The 24,735-nt window shown below is 48.4% G+C and overlaps 1 protein-coding gene across 7 annotated transcripts in view; it reads left to right on the top strand.

Annotated features, from left to right (window-relative positions):
- Positions 1–2,482: 2,482 nt before the first annotated feature.
- Positions 2,483–24,735, top strand: part of LRRC8D (leucine rich repeat containing 8 VRAC subunit D) — a 135,051-nt gene continuing 112,798 nt past the window's right edge. Inside the window, exon 1 of one of the 7 annotated variants that reach the window (XM_051856259.2) lies at positions 2,483–3,035. The gene's annotated coding sequence lies outside the window, so the exon portion shown is untranslated. Of the gene's footprint in view, positions 3,036–3,421; positions 3,633–4,198; positions 4,534–5,201; positions 5,453–23,434; positions 23,581–24,735 lie in introns of those variants that run through there. The other 6 variants (XM_051856258.2, XM_051856257.2, XM_051856260.2 and 3 more) reach the window with 6 other exon arrangements.

The following is a 24,735-nucleotide window of genomic DNA, read 5'->3' as shown; positions in this document are numbered from 1 at the left end:
TTAACTGCTAGCCAAGCGCCTGCCCTGTCTCTTGTACTTCTTAATTTTGAGCCTAGTGAAAAATCATTCCTTTGCTGCCTCCTTATTGGTTGTTTCTCAGGGAGAAGGAGCGAGCTCCACTTTTCCACTTTTTTTTTTTTTTTTTTTTTTACATCCTAGATGGTCAGGATTATTTTTCATTACTTGTCATTGGTTAGTCCCTGGTAATTTTGTCTTTGTTATAGTAAGAGAATGTTTGTGTTCTCCCAAATCCATCTTTTGAAATCCTCTCCCCCAGGGTGGTGGTATTAGGAGGTGGGGCTGCGGGAGGCGATGGGGTCATGGGGGCAGAGCCCAGTGAACGGAGGCCTGAGGGAGTCCTGGCCCCTCCCACCACGTGAGGACGCAAGGAGAAGGTACCTCGCCCCAGAGCTGGATCTGCCTATCTTGATGATCTTGATCCTCCGGGCCTTGACAGCTGTGGGGAAAAATGTCTGTTGTTTGGGAGCCACCAGTTAACGGTGTTTTCGCATAGCAGACTGATGTATGAAAATGATCTTCTTAAGGATTTTGTTTATCATTTTTCTGATTATCAAAGTCATATGTGCCCAATATAAAAATAATCAAAATATAGAACTGCATAATAGAAAGCAAGGAGCCCTGGTAATCCCACACCCAGAGATAACCACTATTCCCAGCTGCTTCCAGATTTCTTATAAGCCTATATTTAATAGCATGTATATGCTAACACATAAAAGTGGATCGTACCACTCATGTTGCGCTGTAGCTTGCCTTTCTCACTTAACTATTTTGGATCCTGCCATGCGGGTACACATGCCGCTAGCTTATTGTTTGCAAAAGGCGTCTTAAGGTCTCCTTCCACAGAAGTGGCATAACTTGCAGTTCTTTACTGGGGCTGTGTTAGGTATTTCTCCACTATTACATACTTCCATTATCAGAAACAAAAATATATGGGCCACATCTTTTTGTACATATTGATAAATATTTCAGAGATTGTTTTTGCACAAATAGGCCCACAATATAAATTCATAGCTGCGGAATTACCTGTTCAAGAGAGCACAGCATGTGGCGTGCCTTTTGTCCTCCCAAGGGATTTCTCTAGTGTACTCTAGGATTTACGAAGTGTCTGTTTTGCCATATTTGACTGTTTTCCGAGTGTTGCTTTCTTCTCCACTTATACCAATCTTTTTTTTTTTAGATTTATTTTATTTATTTATTTGAAAGAGTTACACAGAGAGAAAAGAGGCAGAGAGAGAGAGAGGGAGAGAGTGAGTGAGAGAGGGAGAGAGAGAGAGAGGGAAAGAGAGAGGTCTTCCATCCAATGATTAACTCCCCAGATGGCCGCAATGGCCAGAGCAGTGCTGATCCAAAGCCAGGAGCCAGGAGCTTCCTCCAGGTCTCCCACGTGGGTGCAGGGGCCCAAGGACTTGGGCCATCTTCTACTGCTATCCCAGGTCACAGCAGAGAGCTGGATTGGAAGAGGAGCAGCCAGGACATGAACCAGTGCCCATATGGGATGCCTGCACTTCAGGCCAGGGCTTTAACCCACTGTGCCACAGCGCCAGCCCCTACCAATCTTTTTAGTATTGATTTATTTGTTTGAAAGGCAGATGAAGATAGATTGAGGAAAAGATCAAGATCTTCTATCCTCTGGTTCACTCCTCCAAAGCATACAACAGCTGGAACTGGGCCAAGCCAAGGCCAGAAGCCCAGAACTCCAGGTGGGTCATCAGCTGCCAACTTCCTGGGCACATTGGCAGGAAGCTGGATAGAGCAACAGTGACTCCCAACTGGTACTCTGATGTGGGATGCAGGCATCCCAAGTGGTGGCTTATTCTGCTGTGTCACATGTCTGGCCCCACTTACACCAATCTTGAATCCTTTTTCAAATGCAGGATCACAGTTGAAAACACAGGTAAGAACATACGTGGAGGAAGATACACCTGAGGTGTTTTGTTTTGTTTTGTCTTTTTCTTTTTTGCAAAATGCAAACATTCCAAATTAATTGTGAGACATTTTCAATCAAAATATCTGAATTGTGCCCCCCCCCCCCCCAATCAGCAAATCTGACTCTGGGATTAAATCACCAGGCACGCAGTCTCTCCTTGGCAGACTTCGGGGACTAGGAGAGCCTGCTGGCATGAGGGACAGGGATGGAAAGTGGTGAGAAAGCCGTGGTGAGGGCAGAGGGCTCACATCTGGTGGCCTCTGCTGCCTGGCCCGGGCAGTCCCGTGAATGCATCCTGCACCCCTCTGTGCAGGGTCTCCCGGCCCGTGGTGCTGCTCTTCCAGCACCAGGTGTTCCCCACCACGGGTTACCTCCCCCTGAAGACTTGCCCCAAGTCCCAGAAAACCATTCACTTCAATGCCTCACTCTGCTGGAACCCACGTGTTCCCGAGTTCCTGTAACACTGTGCGGCTTGCCTGTTAAGAACACTTAGGTGCCGCGTAAATACTGAATGAGCGTTTGCTGACATGGAGAGATCTCGGGACCAGGGAAATGAGACTTCCCGCCGTGCACAGAAAGCCAGGGATTCAGATAAAAGGAGATTGTTGACCCACGGGGCTGAGCCAGTTGTTTCGCCTGACTTTCTTGGCCCCTGCCTCCCCCCTACCCCGCCCCGACAAGAGAGACCGCCAGGGACGAACAGAAAGGGGGGAAAGCGGCGGGTTGGAAAACCCCTCTCAGCAAAGAACCACCTCCTCACCCGCCTGCTTCAGATGTAAGACATTTTCAGGGACAAGGAACGGGGAGAAAGAGGCAGACTCAGATGAAAACAAGAACTGTTTCTCCAGCACCGCTTTTTAATAGCAGAGGCAGAACTAACGACGCCGACAAACTGTTTATGCCCCCAACCCCGGCTACTTTCTCTTTAGAGCTGGAAGGCGCTTCGGAGACTTTTGACTTACTCCTCCCCGCCCCACCCCGGTCTTAAAAGCAGAGTTTAAGTCTGCAGAATAGACTTGGGTGAAGGCTCCTGAGCCGCAACAGCGCCTGCCTGGCACTGAGCCCTGCCCAGGTGGGCGTTTGATAGGTGAGTATTAGTGCGACGGCGACCTATGGCTGCCATGCTTCCCCGCCCCTTGCACCTGCTCCGCGTCCGGCGGTCTCTAGCTGCCAGCCCCTAACGTTCCCAATCTCGGGCCGCCTCCCTCATCAGACAGCCCCCCTCGGGTCAGCCCGGCCGCCCGGCTGCGGAAGCCGCACGACCCCCGGCGGGCGCGGCAGGGCCAAGGGGAAAGCGCTCGCAATCACATGGAGGCCCGGGCCCGCGCCATTGGCTGCGGCCGGGCCAGTCGCGGCGCTCGCCGGCTGCGGTTGGTCCCAGAGCTGCAGCGCTTGCACGGGCCCGGAGTCCATGTTACGCTTTGTCTAATTCCCCTCGTTACAGAGTCATGTGCTGCTGCTCCCGTCGCCGCCGCTGCCGCCGCCCGTGGTGCCCCGGCTCCTCTGCCGCGCTTCCAGGTGGCAGCCGCGGGCGGGCCAGCGAGAGCAGGGTCCAGGGCGCCGCGCGCCTTCGCCGCCCCGGCGCGTCCCGGTGCAGCCGCCGCCCGCCGCAGGTGATGCCGCCACCTCCCCCCTCAGCATAAGCCCCGGCTCGGCGGCCGAGCTGCCCGGGCTGCCCGCCCAGGTTGGTGCGCACCTCTCCGGGAAGGGGCCGGGGGCTGCGAGGGAGGGCGACGCGCGGGTGGAGCCACGCCGGAGCCGAAGCGCGTGGCCCGGCGCAGCGTCCCGCCCGGCTGAGCGCGGCGCCGCGGCCCGGGCGCAGGCTACGGCCGGAGCTCGCCTGGGGACCCGCGAGTGGGTTCGGGGGAACACGGCAGTGAGGGTGCCCGGGGCTCCGGTTTGCGATCGTCCCTGCAGGGGGAGGCTGTTCCGCTTTCCAGCATGCGTGCGGCGGGCGCCTGGGCCGCCGGCCGCGGGCCCGAGAGGGGCGAGTGCGGACTGCCTGGCTCCTGCTGCCCCTGGAGCGCGCCTCCAGTTCTCGCCTGCCTCCGCCCAACCGGAGGGGCGGGGAGAGCCCGTAGGGCCTCGCGGATTCCTCCCAGAGGGAGGGGGGTGTGTGGTGTCTGGCCTTGCTGGCCCGGTGCCCGAAAGGTGAGCCCTTAACTTCTCCAGAAACGCCTCCCCTCTGCCTTCATCCCGCTCTGGGTGGGCTGCGTGGGGAGGACGTGCCTCCCCGCCCCGCGCTGAGGGGAGGGAGCTGGGGGCCCCCGCAGGTGCACCCAGCCCGCCGCAGGCCATCTCCGGGTTGGGTACCGGTATAATCCGCTTCTAGCTTGTTTGGAAGCGTGGGCTCTTGGGAGCGGGACTTCTGCTCGCATCCTGTCCAGGGGCTTGGGAAGCAAGGGAGGAGAACTAGGGGTGCTTGCCCAAAGGGTGTTACCTCTGGTTACTGGAGGGTTGATACAGGGGCCTACCCCTTTATTTGGGGAGGGGGAAGTCTCCCTTGCAGATAAATCAATGGGATTCTTTTCATCTCTTAAAAAGCCAGCCGCAGTGAAGAACTGGTTCAAGTCCGGGGGGCAGAGGTAGGTCCATGCTGGAGAGGCACAGGTTGGGTGCCGGGTTCCTGGGGTACCCACGCAGTTGAGGCTGTGTGGCTGAAAGTGGGGAGCCAACGGGGAGGTAGGGTTTCAGGAAAGAAAAAGCAAGTGAAGGCGAGAGGGAGGGAGCTCTCAGGAGGTAGGACGATGGAAGGTATGGACTACAGGGAGAGGGGGTGCGTGGGGGTCCTAGGCTGCTGTGGGGTCCTGGGGGCGTGGCTTGAGCCTCAGACTCCTTCATGGCTCCTGTTGCTTCGCTGATTTCCTTCTCTGACTTTAGGAAAAGTATTTTTTGTTGGGCAAGAAATCTCTGAGGATGTATTTTGGATGAGAGATGGGAGTTAAGAGTTGACTTCTGGAAACTTTTCCTTGGCAGCTTGCAAAATAAAATTCCATTCAGGCAACATTTCTTGAGCACCTATTATGTGTTGTGTGTTGGAAGAGTATAGAGGGGCAGGGAATTCCCGTCTGCAGGGATGGTGAGAGCTGTTTACTTATAAACAACCCAAGTGCCGGGAATGACAGTGATTCAGACCTGCTCGCCAACGCTGCTGGGACCTCTGCCTCTGACAGACCTGTCGGAAGAATCCTGTACCCTATCCAGTACATGAGGTCTTCAGACCGTTTATTTTTACAGTCTAGAAACATTGGCTCACAGCCTGCTGTTGGCCGGGTCATGGTTAGAGTTCATACTTCTGTCTCGACACTAAGTGACTAAAACCTTGTTAAAATCCAAGTGCGAGACAGGAAAGACCGTGAGATGAGAATTAGGTGCTGGGTTGAAGGGCCCCGAAATGGGGAGTGGGAGGGTTTGGCCTCCGTCTAGTATTGAGGGGGCCCCCATAACACAATGAGGTAATCCAGAGATCCGGAAAAGAAGTTGCAAGGTCTTGAGTTGACACAGGTGAGGTGTGTGTGTGAGCGTTGGTCTCCTTTTGATTGAGGCTCTGTGTGTGTGTATACTCTGTTGATTACAACTTACAAATTGAAAGGTTGGAGAGGAAATTGTCCTCAGATGACCCACTTCCCCTTCGCCCAGTCCCTGCCATGCATGGTGTGTGGTGTATGATGCAACAGTTGAAACCTTGAGCCATATGGATCTTTTTCTCCCTGCTGTTTTCCAGCGCTTGACAAATTCGGTCAAAACTCAGCCTTTCCCCCTTTGTGTATGTACTGTGTGAAGCCTTTTTTTTTTTTAATTAAATTTAAAAAAAGAAATAGAAAATTCTGACATATTTGTCATGTCCACATAGTTAAATTATCTAAGGAGCTACATTTAGGAAATTTGTCTTGATTTCATTCTCATTCCTGTAGGTAAACTGACATTGACTACAAAATATAAAAGGTCAAAATTTTGTCAACACCTTATACTCAAGGGGGCTTTGGAAAGTTCATGGAAAATATGTGCTGTGTTTTAATTACATTTTCAATGAATTTTTGAAGCCTTTTTGTATGTTTTTGAAATGGCAGTCTTTCACAGATTTTGCTTATTAGTGATGTTATCTGGTGTTTGACGCTCCAAGAAGCATGGGTTAGTATTTGCTGAGAACCAGTAGTGAGCAGAGACCTGGATGGGTGCTCTGGGGCCTCACTGAGGAGGCAGAGGGCTCCTGTGATCAGCACAGTGGGCGGGCGGATGAGACAGGTGCGCCTGAGCACACCACCAGGTGCAAACAGCCACAGTTGTCCAAGAGTTGAGGGTTATCTGGGGCCAGGAGAAAGTGTTGTGCATATTGGGGGATGGGCATAAATCTCCACTGACTTTTGACAAAGGTCAAGGATGTGGTTGCTGCAAAGGGAAGAGAAGCAACCTGTGAAGTATGTCATAGGGCCGACATTAATCAATAAATGCTGGCATTGTGGCACCTGCCACCTGGGGAGGCAGCAGAAGATGGCGTGGGCCCCTGCCATCCATGTGGGAGACCCGGATGGAGTTTCACATTCCTGGCTTCCACCTGGCCCAGCCCTGGCTGTTGTGGTCATTTTTGGAGTGAACCAGCAGATGGAAGATCTCTCTGTCTGTCATTTTGCCTTTTAAATAAATGAATAGATAAATCTTTTAAAAATTATAAATAGGTTTGACTGAAGAAAATGTGGCCCGTGAAGGAACGTAGAGGAAACCTAGTTAGTGAAAAACTTGACCACAAGCATGTGGTGTTCACTGCTTGCTTCAAGTGGTTCTCAGCAGGGAGTTTTGGCAATGTCTGGAGATGTTTCTTCTTACCGGAATCAGGAGCTGGTGCCACAGGCATCTCGCAGCTAGAGGCCAGGGCTGCTTGCTTCCACACCCTGCAGTGCACACCCCAAGAAAGAATGATCCTGTCCAAAATGTCAGCAGTGCCGAGATTCTGAGACTCAGCCCCAGACAGGGAGCAGGAACGCCTCAGTTCCTTGACAGCTCAGAATAGGCCTTGAGGGGGGTGGGAGAATACTAGTGGAGTTAGGACGTCAGTTGGGAGCGTCTGCTGTGCTCAGACCTGCCTCAGGCGGTTAGATTCTGGGCGCATCTTAACCAGAGGAAGGGGCCGTTTCAGGGGAGGTCAGGACAGATGAGCTAGTGGGCTGTGTGAGACTGCTTAAGTGGGGAATCCGTGAGTCAGATTTGGTGTTCTGATGGAACCTCTTTACTGCAGCAATTCTACCCTCCTGCGGAACAGTGAACTCTACTCATGCTGCCCACCTTTGGACTGCTTGTGTTGTTATTATTTGAACAGAGGGCAACCTCCTTGAAACTTTGTTCCATTGTTTCTTTGCCTCAGGAGCTGCCTGTTCCATGGGCCAGCCGTTGGATGCGTAAAGACTGCATCACGTCACCCCTCTCCCCATTAGCTCTCCTAGAGGTCACAGTGCTTTCCACAGTCCTGCGCAGGATGTGGTATGGAGAGGTCTTCTTGGTTTCTCAGCGTCTCTCGTGCAGTCTGGAATTGAATCCGGTGACCAAGAAGTGATCTGGCCAACAATGACTGCAGGAGGACAGCTGTTTCCTGAGACCCAGGCAGAAATGGCTGCTTTTTGCAGCTGAAACTCACAAGTGCCTGTTTTTGAGCAGTGCTAGAACTGGCTCAGGTATATAGGTCATAGATACTCAAAACCTCCAGATGTTTGCTCTTATGAGCTGCTGCCTTTTGTATTCACTGGGCAAAATTTGTGAATTTTTGTTGTTCCTTTTCAAGTTATCATGTTTATTTTGGTTCAGGCTTCTAGTCTTTTGGGGTTTTTGAATTTAAATTCTGCCTCCTAAGAGGCTGACTCTGCTGAAGACTTGGTAGTTATTTCGTTAGCCCGCAGTTTGGGGGCAGCGCTGGTCCAGTTGAGAGCCAGGGTGCTGAGTGATGGACGTGTATTCCAGGGCTGATTTGCACTTAGTTTGGGGGCTTCCAAGGAATCTGTGTTCATGGCCAAGCCGTGCGGCCTTTAGCTCTTGCAGTGTTTTCACCTGGGCTGCCATTCTGAAATTGTTTGAGTTTGTAGCAAGCTTCTGAAATCTGAGCTCCATCCTCTGGGATCTTCATAATTCTGTTTAGACATCTGGGAAAGAGTTTCTAATGTTTTATGCAAATCCAAAGCTCGCCAGATCAGAGAGTTGCTATTGGAATTTGTGAGAAGACAGACAAGGTAACTGGCAAACTCCACACTTGAACTTGGTTCCTGCTCAGGCTGTTTTGTTTACTTTTCTTTTTTTAAAAATATTTATTTTATTTGAGAAAGGTCTTCCATCTGCTGGTTTACTCCTAAATTATTGTAATGGCCAGAGCTGTGCCAATCTGAAAGCCAGGAGCCAGGAGCTTCTTCCTGGTTTTCCACATGGGTACAGGGGCCCAAGGACCTGGGCCATCTTCTACTGCTTTCCTAGGCCATAGCAGAGAGCTGGATCGGAAGTGGAGCAGCCAGGACATGAACCAGTGCCCATGTGGGATGCCGGCACTGCGGGCAGTGGCTTTACCCGCTGCGCCACAGCACCAGCTCCAAATTTTGTTTTCTTTCCTTTTGTCTTTTTGCTAGTGCACCCCAAATACTTAGTGAAGCTTTACTCTTAGGGAAGGAGAGACAATTGAGGTTTAGAAACAAAGCTTTTCTCCAGAGGCAGGCTTTCCTTCTTAAGTTGGATTTCACTTGTCTTCACTGAGAATGAACTATGAAATGACCATTCCTAGTTGGTTTTTGAAGCAGGTATGTTAGAAACCCCAGGTGACTCAGTACCAGGTTCTGCAGATGTTCTGGATCTATCGGACAAACCAGATTTCAACAAACCGATAAATGTGTCGCAGCCTCTTTGTTATGAATGGCCATTGTGCCCTGTCCCTTGCTCTTCACTGTCCAGATGGTGCAATCTCCTTGGTCTCATTGCTATCCTGGCTCAGATGGTAATCTGTCTTTACCTCTGAAGATGAAGGATAGCCTTGGGAGAAGAAGGGATGTGTTGTGAATACATGTAGAAATATTTGGGGAAAATATTTGAAAACTCTTAGATATTGTCCTTTTTAAAAAGATTTATTTATTTAGTTGAGAGGCAGAGAGAGGGAGAGACAGAGATCTTCCATCTGCTGGTTCACTCAAATGGTCGCAATGGCTGGAGCTGGTCCAATCCAGGAGCCAGGAGCTTCTTCCAGGTCTCCCGCGTGGGTTCAGGGGCCCAAGGACTTGGGCCATCTCCTACTACTTTCTTAGGCCATCAGCAGGGAGCTGGAGCAGAAGTGGAGTGTCTGGGACTCTAACAGGTGCCCATATGGGATGCCAGTGCCACAGGCAGACTGCACCACAGCGCCAGCCCTGATATTATCCTTTTCTATTTCCAAAGACTGAGCCGAAGTTGAAGTCACTTTAGAATTCAGAATGCAAGTGTACCATTTTGAATAAAAAGATAGACTGTTGCAGCTGCGGAATGGCAATCCTTGACTTTTATTTATTTACTTATTTATTTTTTTGACAGGCAGAGTGGACAATGAAAGAGAGAGACAGAGAGAAAGGTCTTCCTTTTGTCATTGGTTCACCCTCAAATGACCGCTGTGGCCGGCGCACTGCGGCTGGCGCATCGCGCTGATCCGAAGGCAGGAGCTAAGCGCTTCTCCTGGTCTCCCATGTGGGTGCAGTGCCCTAGCACTTGGGCCAACCTCCACTGCACTCCCGGGCCATAGCAGAGGGCTGGCCTGGAAGAGGGGCAACCGGGACAGAATCCGGCCGACTGGGACTAGAACCCCGTGTGCCGGCGCCGTAAGGCGGAGGATTAGCCTAGTGAGCCGCGGCGCCGGCCAATCCTTGACTTTCGTAGATGATAATATCCAGGCCCAGGGAGGTGACATGATTAGCTTATGCTTCCACATGCAGTGACAGAGGGCATTGGAGTCTGCCTTATAGACCACAAATGAAGGCTGAGAATAAAGATTTCTTCTCTGCTTGGAGGTATGTGAGCAGTGGGGTCCCTGGGGTCTTCATTACGTATTTGAACCAGAAGAAGGAGCACCCCATGGAATTTCTAGGTTTGTGGATGACAACAAGCTCTCCTGGATCATGCAATCTGGAACCAAAGGGGATTTGCACCAGGGAAACCACACTGCAGTATAGTTGTCATCAGAACTTTTGCAGATGAGTTTCTCTGTGGGCAAACACGAGGTCAGGTTTAAGAGGAAATTGTGGAACTACCTTGGGATGGTGTTTTGTTGGCGAAACCTGGGGAAGGGCTCCAAAAAATGTTTTCCTGATGTTGTTGCTGTTTGCTATAGCAGATCAACAGGTGCAGGGGATGCTATGCTTTGTCACAAAGATCTTGCATAAAAAAGCAAAACCAGGAGCCGGCGCCGTGGCTCAATAGGCTAATCCTCCACCTTGCGGCGCCGGCACACCGGGTTCTAGTCCCGGTTGGGGCGCCGGATTCTGTCCCGGTTGCCCCTCTTCCAGGCCAGCTCTCTGCTATGGCCAGGGAGTGCAGTGGAGGATGGCCCAGGTGCTTGGGCCCTGCACCCCATGGGAGACCAGGAAAAGCACCTGGCTCCTGGCTCCTGCCAGGATCAGCGCGGTGCGCCGGCTGCAGCGGCGGCCATTGGAGGGTGAACCAACGGCAAAAGGAAGACCTTTCTCTCTCTGTCTCTCTCTCTCACTGTCCACTCTGCCTGTCAAAAAAAAAAAAAAAAAAAAAAAAGCAAAACCAGGGGTCCGTGCTGTGGTGTAGCAGGTTAAACCTCTGCCTGCAGAGCCGGCATCCCATGTCGGCATCAGTTAAGTCCCAGCTGCTCCACTTCCAATCTGGCTCCCTGTTGATGGCCTGTGAGAGCAGTGGGAGACGGCCAACAGCCTGGGCCCCTGCACCCATGTGGGGGACCTGGAGGAGGCTCTTGGCTTCAGATTGGCCCAGCTCTGGCTATTGTGGACATTTGGTGAGTGTACCAACAGATGAAAACCTCTATTTCTCTCTCTGTCTCTCCCTCTCTCTGTAACTCTGCCTCTTGAATAGGTAAATGAATAAATCTTTTTTTTTTTAAAAAAGCAAAACCAGAAAACATAGTCTTAATTTGGGTTTCCACTGTGTTTTGTTTAAAGTCATAAGCTCCTGACTGTAAGAAGCACACTAGAACTGGAATGACCCTGTAGTGGTATCTGGAAAGTGTGGATAATTCTGCCTGAATGGAAGCTCCCTGAGGACAGGGTCTTGGGCCATGTGTTTATCTGATGTGAGTATTAGGGTTTTAGTGCCAGGAAAGAGTCCAGCGAGTAACGTTATGAAACCCCTTGAAAGTCTAGGATAGGGACGTAGGAAGCTTTGATTGCTCACTTTGTTAGTGGCCTCCTTTTTGTCTTCATGCTTCAGTGCACTGTCAATGTGGCAGCGGTAGAGATGTCTTGTTCTCCACCGGTTTTTCTAGTGCCTGGCTTATGACAAGCCACCCATTAGCATTTGTCAGTTAGAAGAATAATGTAAAGGTATACCTTGAAGTGGAAAGAGAGAGAGGAGGGAAGACAAAACGGCAAACTTTGCAGTTCCAGTTTGAGCACAGAATTGACTCAGTTTCAAGGATTTTTGTTGAACCTTGGGTTGTCCTTCCTACTCTGAGAGATGGTAATGGTTTGGTTTTGGATGTCGTTTCTTGATCAGGCATTATGCCTGGCAATTTTATGAGAGTCTTTTGACATTTTACTGGCACATGGAATCAGCCACTCATCTGGAAACTGCCAGGACTCTGAGGTTTTCCAGGTATCTGGGCATCTGCTATTGGAGAAGGCTAAAAACACGGAATCTACATTATGAGCTGTTTTTTTCCCCCCTAAAACCTTTATAAATTTCCTCCCATGGTGGCTGAGAATAGGAATGTTTCCAGACAGGGTGTCTTCCCCAGCGATACGTAAATCCCATTGACAAGCCTTAGCATCGGCAGGTTGCCAGTGCTGCAGTGAGGTCTGTGGTGTGCGAGACACCCTTCCCTCCGAGCTGCTGGCTGCCAGGAGGCCGCCTTTCCACCTCTCACTATGGAGACGGGACAGAACCCATCTGACGGGTGGGACGTGCTGTCAGTCAGAGTTCCCGTCACTGATTGCGCCAGCCCAATCCTAACAAATGCTGCGAAATTAAAATTCTTGGGAAGACGGCTCCCATGCTGCTTCCAAATGCACCTCCTTGAATTTGCTTTTAAATCCAGCTTATTCCCAGATAATAGCTATTTTTTAAAAATTCAGCTATCAAGGAGTTGTTGCATAATTAATAGACTAACTAAAGTTCTTAATAGTATTTATTAGGCATTTACTGATTATCTGAAGCTATGCTCTGGCATTTACGTATGTTCTCAGTTAAGCTCAAAACAGTCCTCTGTGAAGAAAGACAGACTTAGTGGCCTTATAGATGAGGTAATGAGGCTGGAGAGATTGTGTAACTTGCAAAAACATTGTACAGAAGTGGTGGAGGTGGAATTTCAAACCAGGTTGTTTTAAAGCCCATTCTCTCACTTACCTTGGTCTTGTTTCTTATTTTTCAACTTAGATTTCCCTGTATTCATTTTATAATGCCTATTAATTAGTTCTTTAAGTGGAAAGGAGAATGAGATTTTGAGGCATAAAGGGACCTCAGAACTCATCTGGTTTGTGCTTCTCATTTGCAGGGTAGAACCCAACACTTCAGGTTTCCAGGCCAGTGTTCTTGGCATTCATGGTGATTTTGGAAAATATTAACCTGTTGGTAAAACCATTTGGGTGAACATTTATCCCAGAATTCAAGGGGTAATTTTAAGTCACTTAATTGCTTTGGTGTTTTGCTTGATCCCTATTCTCTTTCATCAGCAATATTGATGGTAGCTAGCCACTTGCAGGAGTATGCATTCAACACCCTCTTCCTAATTAGATCTGACCCTATAATAGTTACTGCCCATAAATACAGTATGTACAGATATGGCTGTTGTTTGCTAAGGTGTTATGTCTCAGCTGAAAAAGTGCTGTAACACATACATGAAGAACAATTAGTCATCCATATATTCAAAATAAAAAAAGAAATATCCATATATCTGTATCATACTCAAGAGTCTGTTTTATTCATTTACTATACTCTAGCGTAATCATTCCAGTGGAGTGAGTGAATTCATTCTGTTCATGTTTCTACTTTAACGGTTTTATTTTTCATGTTGATGTTTAGCCAATAGGGTCATAAAGTCAAACTGGAAAGTGGGCTACAGTGTTACACATATTGCACAGATACACCCCCTTCCTACACACCAGAGAGAGAGAGAGAGAGAGAGATGCACCTCATCTTTAACATAGTTCTTTTAAAATAGTATCTATTATAAAACATTTTTCTCTTTTAGTTAATCCTAAATTCTCTTCCTTTTAAAAAATTATTTTTACCTGGAAAATTCTATACTGAACAGCAACTGTAATTTCTGTACTCATCAGAGAGAAAGAAAGAATTGGATACAAGCTGTGGCCTGGGGCCTCTGCTGAGTACCGGGCTGCCTGCCCTGCCCTGCCCTGCCCTGCCCTCCACCCCCACTGCCACCCCGGGATGATTTCTGGCAGCTGGTGAGCATCCTCAAGGCAGGGCAATCAGGAGGGAGTCGGGTGGGCCTGAGCCGAAATAGAAAGCGCAGGTCCTGTCTTCCGGAGAGGTCCGGTCCGTCCCGATTGCCGCCACGTGGGAATGTGGGCCGCTGTTGCCAGATCTTCTGATTTGTCCCTGTAAGCCAGGAATCTGGATTATGATGTAAAATCTGATTTTAAAAGGTTAGCTAACTCAACATTTTAAATAAGAACTTCCTGTAGAGCAAACAAAATAGCTTTGTGGGCTGGAAAACAAACAGCCTGTGACTTAGGCCCTCAGAGATGACAGGTCCTTTGGTGGGCAGATAAATGGGAGCATAGGATTGGAATCAAAGCAAAATACACCGTAAAAATCAACTTACATGACAAGTCAAAATGTATCCTGTTGTGCCTCCTCTCAGCACATGTGCAGAGAAGGACAAAACAACCCCTGAGCCCCGTCCTTGTATGGTTAACAATTTCTGACCTTTCTGCTTGGGCTGTTACATCTGGAGTGGAGTCATTTGAAAGGGTTGTCCTGCCCCAGGAGTCACAGGTTCAGAGAAACGGGCATGAAGGGCCAGTGGTAGAGAGTGAGGCATAAAGCACCTAGGGTTGAGTGAAGAGCCCAGCTACCCCAGAAAGGAAGGGAGACTGGCTCGTGATAACAGTGTTTGAGGGTAGATGTGAGGGGGTCCTTTCACGTAGGAAAGGGACGGTTGTGTCCCCAGGAGTATTGAGACATCGGAGACCAAGAAGGAGGGGCAGAGGGCCAGTATGTTGCTGAATGTCTTCACATTAGCTTATGTTGTGGCTTCTGCAAAGTGGGAGTGGTTATGAGACGGAAGAAAAGGGGTCCTGTTGGGAAGGACATGGAGTGAGGAAAAGAGGAGGTGCCCATGGAACAGCTGAGAGCAACGAGTAGACCTGGAATGCTAGAAAATGTTGAAATGCATAGTTCCCGGTGCTAGAGAGAAAACCCACATCCCCCTGGCCAGTGAACCACCACATGGTCTGAGGGCTGTGCACGGCCATCTGAGGAAGTGATGGTCAGGGGCACCAGCTTGTCTTGCTCCTGCAAGGATGCACTTGGGCCGGCCCCCAGGCCCTTTGTGTGGACAAGGCTGGCAGGGCTGCATCCGCCCTGTTGGGCACACTGCTTGATGACCAGTGTCTGCTGGGTTTCATCCCCTGTCCCCCACTGGGTGTCCCTGTGCAGACCTGTCTTGTGACTCTCCTGGAGCTCTTTAGTTTTATCAGCTCTTCTAGGGGGAAATCCTAGTGTCACTAAAGTATAATCTGTTGTACACATGCCTCTTTGAAAGAGAATACAGTGGTAATATTTTTAGCAGATCTGGTACTAGCCGAGTCTAGAATCCTAGCCCGAGAGGGGATTTTTTAAAAACATTTTTCTGTTACTCATTTCCAGTGCATTGTTCCTGGAATTTCAGCATTTTTTTGGTGGGGGCAACCTTTGGGTACCTCAGCAGGTTTCATTCCAGTCCTCTGCACTGTCATCTCTGGGTGATGTGATCCAAGTCTTTCTCTACTGGCATAACTTCGCATTTTTAACACTTAGACTGCTTTTAGAATAAATGCTTTAAAACATGCCCTCTGCATTAGCTGATTTAATGCAATAAGTAGCTCCCTCCCACCCCCTAGTGTGGAAATCCATTTGCAGTATTGAAAGAACGGGTGCAGATTTCCTTGCACTGTTACGGGGAAGAAGAAAAATTCCTCGGATTCCACTGCTTGGCCTTCGAGGGACTGCAGTCCACAAATGGAGATCCTGGAAGATCCTATCAGGAAGTGGAACTTGCAAGTCTTTCTGCTGGTTTTGAGCAGTGTGGATGAGCATGTTGTACAGGAAGTCTTCTTTAGCCCTCTTATAAAGTATGCTTTCTCAAAAGCCCAGTCCTGGTGACTGAGCTGGAAATAATAATAATAGGAAATTCTGTGTGCCAAGCACTGTTTGGAGTAGTTTGCATAGATTAGCTCATATACTACAACAGCCCCACTTTGTAGCAAAGGAAGCCAAGGACAGGCTCTCCAGTCTGGCTGCCCCGCCTTCACCATGACCTTGAACCACTGTTCAAGGTCAGATAGCTATTGCATGGCAGGGCTGTGATTTGAACCCAAGCAGCCATGGCTTCAGCAGCCGTGCTTTTAAGCCCTGCATTCTTGCCCCTTGGACTGGCTCACGATGACAATGATAACCGTTTTGCCTCGGAAATTTCTTCTGCTTTACATATCACTTGAATCCTAAAGTCCATATTAGGGTTTGATTGAAAAACGAAAGACAAGGCTGGTACGCGTGGCGCTGGCACCCCGGGTTCTAGTCCCGGTCGGGGTGTGGATTCTGTCCTGGTCGCTCCTCTTCCAGTCCAGCTCTCTGCTGTGGCCCAGGAGGGCAGTGGAGGATGGCCCAAGTACTTGGGCCCTGCACCCCATGGGAGACCAGGAGAAGCACCTGGCTCCTGCCTTCGGATCAGCACAGTGTGCCGGCCGCGGCGGCCATTGGAGGGTGAACCAACGGAAAAGGAAGACCTTTCTCTCTGTCTCTCTCTCTCACTGTCCACTCTGCCTGTCAAAAAAATAAAAGAAAAACAAAAGACAATTATACTTCTTTCTCAAACCAAATCAACAGATGAACTTGAGATAGTTTCCTCCAGGAATGGAACACTGAGTGAAGGATCTTCCGGGGAGACCGTGATCAAATGTTGGACCATTCATTCTAAGGGCTGTCGTGGGAGCCTTGTTGCTGTGACAAGCCTCATCCTTGGCACCAGAGTTGTTTTCAAGAGCACAAAACTGGTCTTGTTTTACTAGTTGGATCTGGTGAGACTCCAACAGCGTTTCTTAAATTTGAGGAGCTTAGAGGACTTGAATTCTGGTCCTGACACCTTCTGCACACCTGTGGGAGCTTGCATTTCTCAAGACTTGGGTTCCATATCCTGCAAATGGAGGAGGAGGTAATATGGCAATGCAATTGGCTTGATGAGGATAAGAAGCCATTGCAGGGCTGGGGGTCTTTAGCATAGCAGTTAACTCACTGCTTGGGATTCGCACATTCTAGATTAGAGTGCTTGGGTTCATCTCACGCTTTGCTTCTAGTTCTAGCTCACTACTAATTCACACTCTGGTATATGGTTCAAGTAGTTGAACTCATATGGAAGACTTTAATTGACTGCTCCAGGCTCCTGACTTCTGCCTGGCCCAGCTCTGACTTTTTCTGGCATTTAGGGGAGCCAACAGGCAGATGGGAAATCCCCCACCTCCTCCACCCCCGTCTCTCTGCCTTTCAAGTGAACGAAAATAAATGTCTAAAATTTTTTTTAACTGCTTGTAATACTGGCATTGCATACTGGAGTGCCTATTTGTGTCCCAGCTGCTCCACTTCTGATTGAGCTCCCTGCTAATGTTTCTGGAAAAGCAGCAGATGATGGCCCAAGTCCTTGGGCCCCTGCTACACCTGTGGTAGACCCAGATGGAGCTCATGGCTCCTGGCTTTAGCCTGGCCTGGTCCTGGCTGTTGGAGTCATTTGAGGGGAGTGAACCAGACTATGAAAGATCTGTCTCTCTCTTCCTCTTTCTTTGTCACTGTGCCTTTAAAATAAATGAATCTTAAAAAACAATTTTAAAGAAACATATACAGAAGACTTGAATAAATTTACTTGATGAGCTCTGAAGACAAACAATGCATTTACAAAGAAGCAGCTATTATATTATGAGGGTATTTTATTAAGAACAATAGCCACATGTGTTTAGCAGTGAGCAGAGTGCTTTCCTTTGTGAGTCTTGGAAGGTGTTTTTTAAGGGTGGGTGGTGAGGTAGGCGGCTGGGGAAGACTTGTGTTGATCTGAACTGCTTTCCTTTCCTGCACTCTGCTTACCTGTAGTAGTGTGTGGGCGGTCGTGTGGGTGTGGGCTCAGTTGCTGGCCCAAATTCCTTTCCCTTGGCTTTTCCCCCTCCTACTTTGGGCTCGCTTCCAATTTGCCTACAAAGTGCTGTTTGTTGTGAGGGTGAAGCAGGCGATTCTGCCAGTCTCCGGGCAGAGCCTCTGTGGCTGCAGGCAGTTACTGTAGTTCAAAGCAAGCGAGAAGCCAGGCCGGAGTAGGAGGGACACGCACAGGGCTTGTTCCTTAGGATTTTGCTCACAAAGAGTTTTGAAGGGAAGAAAGGAAAGGGAGAGATGACTCCTCAATAGAAATATTATGAAATGCCCCTCAAAACAGAACCAGAGTGGGTAAAGAGAAAGGGCTTTCAGAAGTCACTGCTGCTAACTTTTCAGAGCAAATGCTTCTCTTTTTGGAGGATAGACAAGTGTCTTTGGAGCATTTTTTCAGTCTTCAATGCACTTTTGTAGGATGGGAAGCAAAAATGAATAGTAGCAATAGCAGCAGCTCTCATTAGTTAGTGTGTTTTAGGTGACCCACGATGGGCCACTTTTCGGGTTTTATCTTTTTTTTATAGATTTATTTTTATTTGTTTCAAAGACAGAGTTATAGAGAGAGGTAGAGGCAGAGAGAGAGGTCTTCCATCCGCTGGTTCACTCCCCAAGTGGCCGCAACAGCTGGAGCTGAGCTGAATCGATCAGTAGCCAGGAGTTTCTTCCAGGTCTCCCACGTGGGTGCAGGGACCCAAGCACTTGAGTCATCCTCTGCTGCTTTCCCATGTGCATCAGCAGGGAGGTGGATCAGAAGTGGAGCAGCCGGGACTCCAGCTGGTGCCCATATGGGATGACGGCACTGTGGGCCAGGGCTTTAACCAGCTGTACCACAGTGCCAGCCCCGAGGTTTTATCCTTAATCAGTCATGAAGGTCGATGTCATTGGTGATCCACTTCAATGACTACAAAATTGAAACTCTGTGTGTTTTTATAACCTGTCTGGAGTGGTAGCCTAGTAATTAACTGGAAGAACTAGGCTTTGAACCTAGGGCTTTCTCTCATCCACAAAATGAAAAATGTGTAAGATATGTCCTTGCATTCGAGAGGAGAGTGATGTGTAAACAGCTGAGTGTAATTCAGCATGATGTGCAATATATGCTAAAATTTGTGGGTGAGCTCAAGTCTTTCGACATTTGCTCAGAGGAAGGAGAGTCTGCTTTTCAGAGGAAAGATCAGGCAAGTTTTCACAAGGAAATAGCTTGAACAGGGCCTTGAAGGATGGGGAAGACGGTACAGAGAATTGGAGGGAGAGCTGAGGGAACGCTGGTGTGGAGGTGCACACGGATGTCAGGTGTTGGGGACACAGCAAGGGGCACAGGAATGGAGGCCAGAGGAGTCGTTTGGGGACAGCTTCCGGAGGGCCTGGAGTGACTTGCTGAGGAGTTTGGACTTTGACAAAGACTGTTCCCCTGAAGATTCTTGAGAGAGGAAATAATTTGCTTTCATCTCTGACTCCAGTGGCCCTGGTGACCTGCACCTTGTGGTCACCTGGAGAATTCTTACCCGTGGGTTTCAAGAGCACACTCCAGTCGTTCTTGTGCTGCAGAGTAGAGGCGAGGCCTAGGAAATGGTGCAGGCCAAGGTCAACCATTGTGCAGAGGAGTGAGTTGCTGCTTGGCATGCCCACATCCTACACTGGAGTGCCATTTTGCATCTGGGCTACTCCTCTTCTGATCCAGCTTCCTAGGAGGAATGTGTGCCCCAGGAGGCACAAGGTGATGGCTCAAGTACCTGGGTCCCTACCACCCACGGGGAGACCTGGACTGAGTTCCAGGCTCCCAGCTTTGGACCAATCCATCCATGGATGTTGTGGGCATTTGGGGAGCAAATGAGCAGATTAAAGATTGATCTACCTATCTCAATCTTTAACTCTGTCTCTCGATTGTTCTGCCATTCAAGTAGATGAAAACAATTTTTAAAAATATTTGTTTATTTGAAAGGCAGAGTTACAGAGAGGGAGGGAGGGAGGGGGAGAGAGATCTTCCATTGCTGGTTCACTCACTCCCCAAATGGCTTCAACAGCCAAGGCTATGCCAGACGGAAGCCAGGAATGTGGCGCTCCATGCAGCACTCCCATGTGGGAGCAGGAGCCCAATGACTTGGGTCATCTTCCACTGCTTTCCCAGGCACGTTAATAGGGAGCTGGATTGGAAGTGGAGGAGCTGGAACGTGAACCACAGGCCCATGTGGGATGCAGATGGTGCCTTAACCTGCTGTGCCATAACACTAGCTCCACAAACACTTTTTTGAAAATTTATTTATTTGAAGGCCCAGCACTGTGGTACAGAAGGTTAAGCTTCTTGCTGAAGTGCTGGCATCCCATATGGGTGCTGGCTCAAGTCCTGGATGCTCCATTTTTTCTTCTTCTTCCTTTTTTTTTTTTTTTTTTTTTTAAGATTTTATTTATTTGAGAGAGTTATAGACAGTGAGAAGGAGAGACAGAGAGAAAGGTCTTCCATCTGCTGGTTCACTCCTCAAATGGCCACAATGGTTAGAGCTGTGCCTATCTGAAGCCAGGAGCCAGGGGCTTCTTTCAGGTCTCCCACGCAGGTTCAGGGGCCCAAGGATTTGGGCCATGTTCTACTGCTTTCCCAGGCCACAGCAGAGAGCTGGATCAGAAGAGGAGCAGCCAGACTAGAACTGGCGCTCATAAGGGATGCTGGCGCCCCAGGTGGAGGATTAACCTACTGCGCCACAGTGCCAGCCCCTTCTCCAATTTTGATACAGCTCCTTGCTAATGTGCTCTGAAAGCAGTGGAAGATGGCCCAAGTCCTTGGACCCCTGAATCCTTGTGGGAGACCAGGGAGGAGCTCCTGGCTATTGGCTTTGTCCTGGCCCAACCCTGGCCATTGCTGCCATTTGGGGAGTGAACCAGCAGGTGGATGATCTCTCTCTCTTTCTCTCTCTCCTTCTTTCTCTCTCTCTCTACAATTCAAATAAATAAATAAATCTTTAGGGAAAAAAATATTTATTTGAAAGGCAGAGCCACACACACAGAAAGAGAGAGGGCGAGAGAAAATGATCTTCTATCCACTGGTTTATTCCTCAAATTGCACACGACAGCCAAGGTAAAGCCAGGCTGAAGCCATGAGCCAGGAACTCCATCTGGCTCTCCCATGTAGGTGTCAGGGGCCCAAGTACTTGGGACATTATCCACTGCTTTTTTTCAGTGCCTCAGCAAGAGGCTAGATCAGAAGCAGAGCAGCCAGGGCTAATATTCTAACCTTAAGGATGATCCAATCTGTCTTGGAGCCTATAGTTTGCATTTTTCCCCCCAAATTTATTTATTTGTATTTATTTGAAAGACAGAGTGACACATCTTCCATCTGCTGATTCACTCCCACAACAACTAAAGCTGGGCTAGGCTGAAGCCAGGATCTTCACCCAGGTCTCTCTTATGGATGGCAGAGCCCAACAAAGTACTTGAGCCATAACCTGTTCCCCGCTGGGTGCATAAGCAGGAAGCTGGATTGGAAATGGAACAGCCAGAATTTGAACCAGGCATTCTGATGTGGGATACTGGCATCCCGATTGGCGGCTAACTGCTATGCCAGTGCCCCTCAAATTTTCTATAAATGTTAAACAGTAATTTCAGAACTTTGTCTGACATTTTTCACATACCTTTTCCTGCTCATAGTGAGAATGTGATGTGTCTCTGATCTTTATGGCACTGTGCTAAACTTCTTCCTTTTGTTTAGAAGGAAATGGAATGCATAGGGTTTCCCTGTCAACCACCTTCACTGACAGTGTCTCAGAGCGTGAGCTCTGGAGTCTGTTTCAGCCTTGATCCTGTTCTGTCTCTTACTGGCCATGGGACCTTGGGAAAGTCACTTACATTTCTACGAAGATACATTAGTATCTCCCTTCAGTGGACCAGCCTTTGTTCAACGGCAAAAGAATGAATTCCTTAGCAGGACATTTCAGGCCCTGTGTACTCTGTTCCTAGACTACTGCCAGGGTTAGTTGTGAGGACAGTTTATGTGAAATGCTTAGAACAGTTCCTGGCACACAGTTAAGCCTCAAGTGTCGGCTGCTGCCATCGCTGTTGTTACTGTCATTGCTTCTGCAGATACTCAAAGATTTTCTTTCCCATTTACTGGGATCTTTGCTTTTTTTTTTTTTTTTTTTTTTTTTTTTTAAGATTTATTTTATTTATTTGAAAGGCAGAGTTACAGAGAGAGGGGAAGAGACAGAGAGATCTTGTATCCGCTGGTTCACTCTCCAAATGGCCGCAACAGCTGGGGCTAAGCCACACTGAAACCAGGAGCCAGGAGCTTCTGGGTCTCCCATGAAGGTGCAGGGGCCCAAGCACTTGGGCCATCTTCCACTGCCTTCCTAGGCACTTTAGTCGGAAGCTGGATCAGAAGTGGAGCAGCCAGGACTTGAATCGGTGCTCACATGGGATGCTGGCATTGAAGGTGGCGGTTTTACCCTCTCCACCACAATGCCAGCCCAGAGAACTTTACTTTTGAAAATGAGTGTACATATTGCAGTTGGGAGTGGTAAGAAAGATTATTAGGAAGCTTTAAGTATGCAGTGTCCCCTTTCCTTTCAGGGTCCTCCTACCCCCAGAAAAATGCTTTCCTCCCACAAACCATCCTGCAAGGCTAAACCTAGAGCTCACATCTGGGAAGGAACCTTTCCTTGCGGATTGTCCACAGAGCTAACGGCTTTTTCTTCAGTCTTTTAGGAGTCGCAGGAAATGATGCCCATTTGCACATTTCCTGGAACCCAGCCTGAATACAGGTTTTCAAACATTGCACAGCTCTTTGCCTCCTAGTTCTTGAGTTGTGAGGTAACTGCAATTTTTTTTCTCTTTTAAAATTCTTTTGGAAGATTTATTTATTTATTTGAAAGTGAGAGTTAGAGAAAGACAGATCTTCCATCCATCCGCTGGTTCATTCTCCAGATGGCCACAACGCCCAGGGCTGGGCCAGCCTGAAGCCAGGAGTCAGGAGCTTTTTTGGTGTTTTTCACATGGGTGCAAGGACCTAAGCACTTGGGCCATCCTCCGCTGCTTTCCCAGGCACATTAGCAGGGAGCTGGATCGGAAGTGGAGCAGCTGGGACTCGAACTGGCACCTGTGTGGGATGCTGGTATCGCAGGCAGCGGCTTTATCCAGTATGCTACAATGCCAGCCCCCAACTGCAGATTTTTAAAGTGAAATTTTTACTGGGAAGACAAACAGTAATATCAAGGGAAAAGCCGTTTCTCAACATTAGAGAAATTAGAAATGATAATTTATGCTTAAAACAATGTTAGTCCATGTTGTAGCTTTAGCCTCTCCCCCTTCTCCACTGTTCTCTGCTGCCGTGGGCTCGCACACCCTTCTCATGACCTTCTGCCTGTGCGGCATGTTTGTAGTGGGGCCAGATTACACATTCACCACCGACTTTCTCATCTGACCTCTAAATTCAACTTCTGAACTCCTTTTCTTTGGGTTTTGCTAATTAAGTTGTCTTCTCGCAAGGAATACTATTTCCCAGGGAATTTTGATGGCATGTGAAATAATAGGATCGGACTTTGTGAGTTTAGACCTGAGGCCCTACAGCTTTAAACACACCCGGCTTGCTCTTGCTCACTTGGTTCGGCCTTGGCCTTTTGGGTTCAGAGGCTGTTACTGTTCATTCCACATCCTCAGTCCCTCCCTGCAAATTAAAAGGAGCACAAAATGGAAACAGAACTTCTTGTTTTTCCTCACTTCTCTGTTAATTTAACCAAATCCGTTGGCTCACCCTCATTTGCCCTCTTGATGCCTCCAAAATTAATGTTATGTGCAAATTTGATTATAACAGACTGAATGATTATAACAGTGTGAATAATTTGAATGCAGATTGACTACCATTTCTTGCGGCATTTGCTTCATCATGTATCCTGTGTTTCTCTTTGTAGCCTGCTTGACTCCAGTGTGGTTCTTGTAGCCACCTGAGTTTCAGTTGATTTAGCGATCCTGACTTCGCAGGACACTGTATCAACTGCTTTACCAGGATCAAAGTGTTCTGGGTTCAATGCCTTTGCATCTGTTGCTAATTCAACTAACTGCACTGTGGCCAAGCAAACCTGGAACCTTCAAACTCAAGGATTCTGGTGAAGGTGAGGAAACAGCCCTGCTTTCTGACTGTTCCACGCTACAAATACAGTCCCCCTTTTAATATTCATTTATTCCGCAATGCCAACCAGGCTGTCCTACCCGCCAGCAGCTTTCAGCCTGGTGCCCCTACAACCACTGCTTATGTTCTTGCTGTAAGAAAGAAAATCTGAGCCTTTCACCTACTCCTTTTTGTCTCCATATCCATTATACTGTACCCATGGGCTTTCCTGCTGGAGAAAGCAAACCCCATCCAGTTGTGCCCTGTTGGTAATAAAATGTGTTGGTTGAAATAAGCTCTATGGTCAGCCAGGCTGCCTGAATTCTGGTGTAGCGGTGTGAGTTTGAGTGAGTCCCTTATCTCTATGTCTCTTTCATGACACATATGGAGATAATGATAATTCCTGCCTCTTAGGGTTAGTCACCAGAATTTTTGAGCTAATTAATACATATCAAGTAGTTAGCATTTATCAATATAGGAGTAGTTAAGAAATTGATAACGGGCTGGAGTTTTGACACAATGAGTTAAGACGCTGCTTGTTTCTTTGGCATCCCATATCGGAGTGCAGGTTCGAGTCCCAGTTGCTCCATTTCCAATCTGGCTTCCTGCTGATGTGTCTGGGATGGAAGCAGACGATGTTTCAAGTGCTTGGGCTCCTGCCACCCATGTGGGAGACCTGGATGGGATTTGGGCTCCCTGACTTTGGCCTATCCCTGAACCAGCTATTACTTGGGGAGGGAACCAAGGGATGGAAGATCTCTACTCCTCCCTCCTCTTGTCACTCTACCTTTCAAATCAATAATTTTTTAAAAAATTGATGATTAAACTTTCAAAAGTTCATCTTAAGGTTTCTAGATTTTCCATGCACTTTGTTTCTCTTTCATGCTATTTTGCTTGGCCATTTTACCACATGCGGGGGAAAAAGATGAAAATTGAAGTATTCAAGTTTTCAACCTAGAATTATTCACACAGTTTCTCTTCTTCTGGACATCAGCATAACGGATACTTGAGAGTTGATGGAGTCAAGGGAGTGACGTGTGACTTATTCCCTCTCAACTCCTATATGTTGCTACTTCCAGATGCGTGTTCTTTCAGATGCTGGCATATTTTTGAAAGCTTTTTTTTTCCTTTTCTTACTCATGAACATTATATTTATTTA

The sequence above is a fragment of the Oryctolagus cuniculus genome, chromosome 7, assembly GCF_964237555.1.
Source record: "Oryctolagus cuniculus chromosome 7, mOryCun1.1, whole genome shotgun sequence".
Classification (NCBI taxonomy): domain Eukaryota; kingdom Metazoa; phylum Chordata; class Mammalia; order Lagomorpha; family Leporidae; genus Oryctolagus; species Oryctolagus cuniculus.
This window is presented reverse-complemented; position numbering and strand designations above follow the sequence as displayed.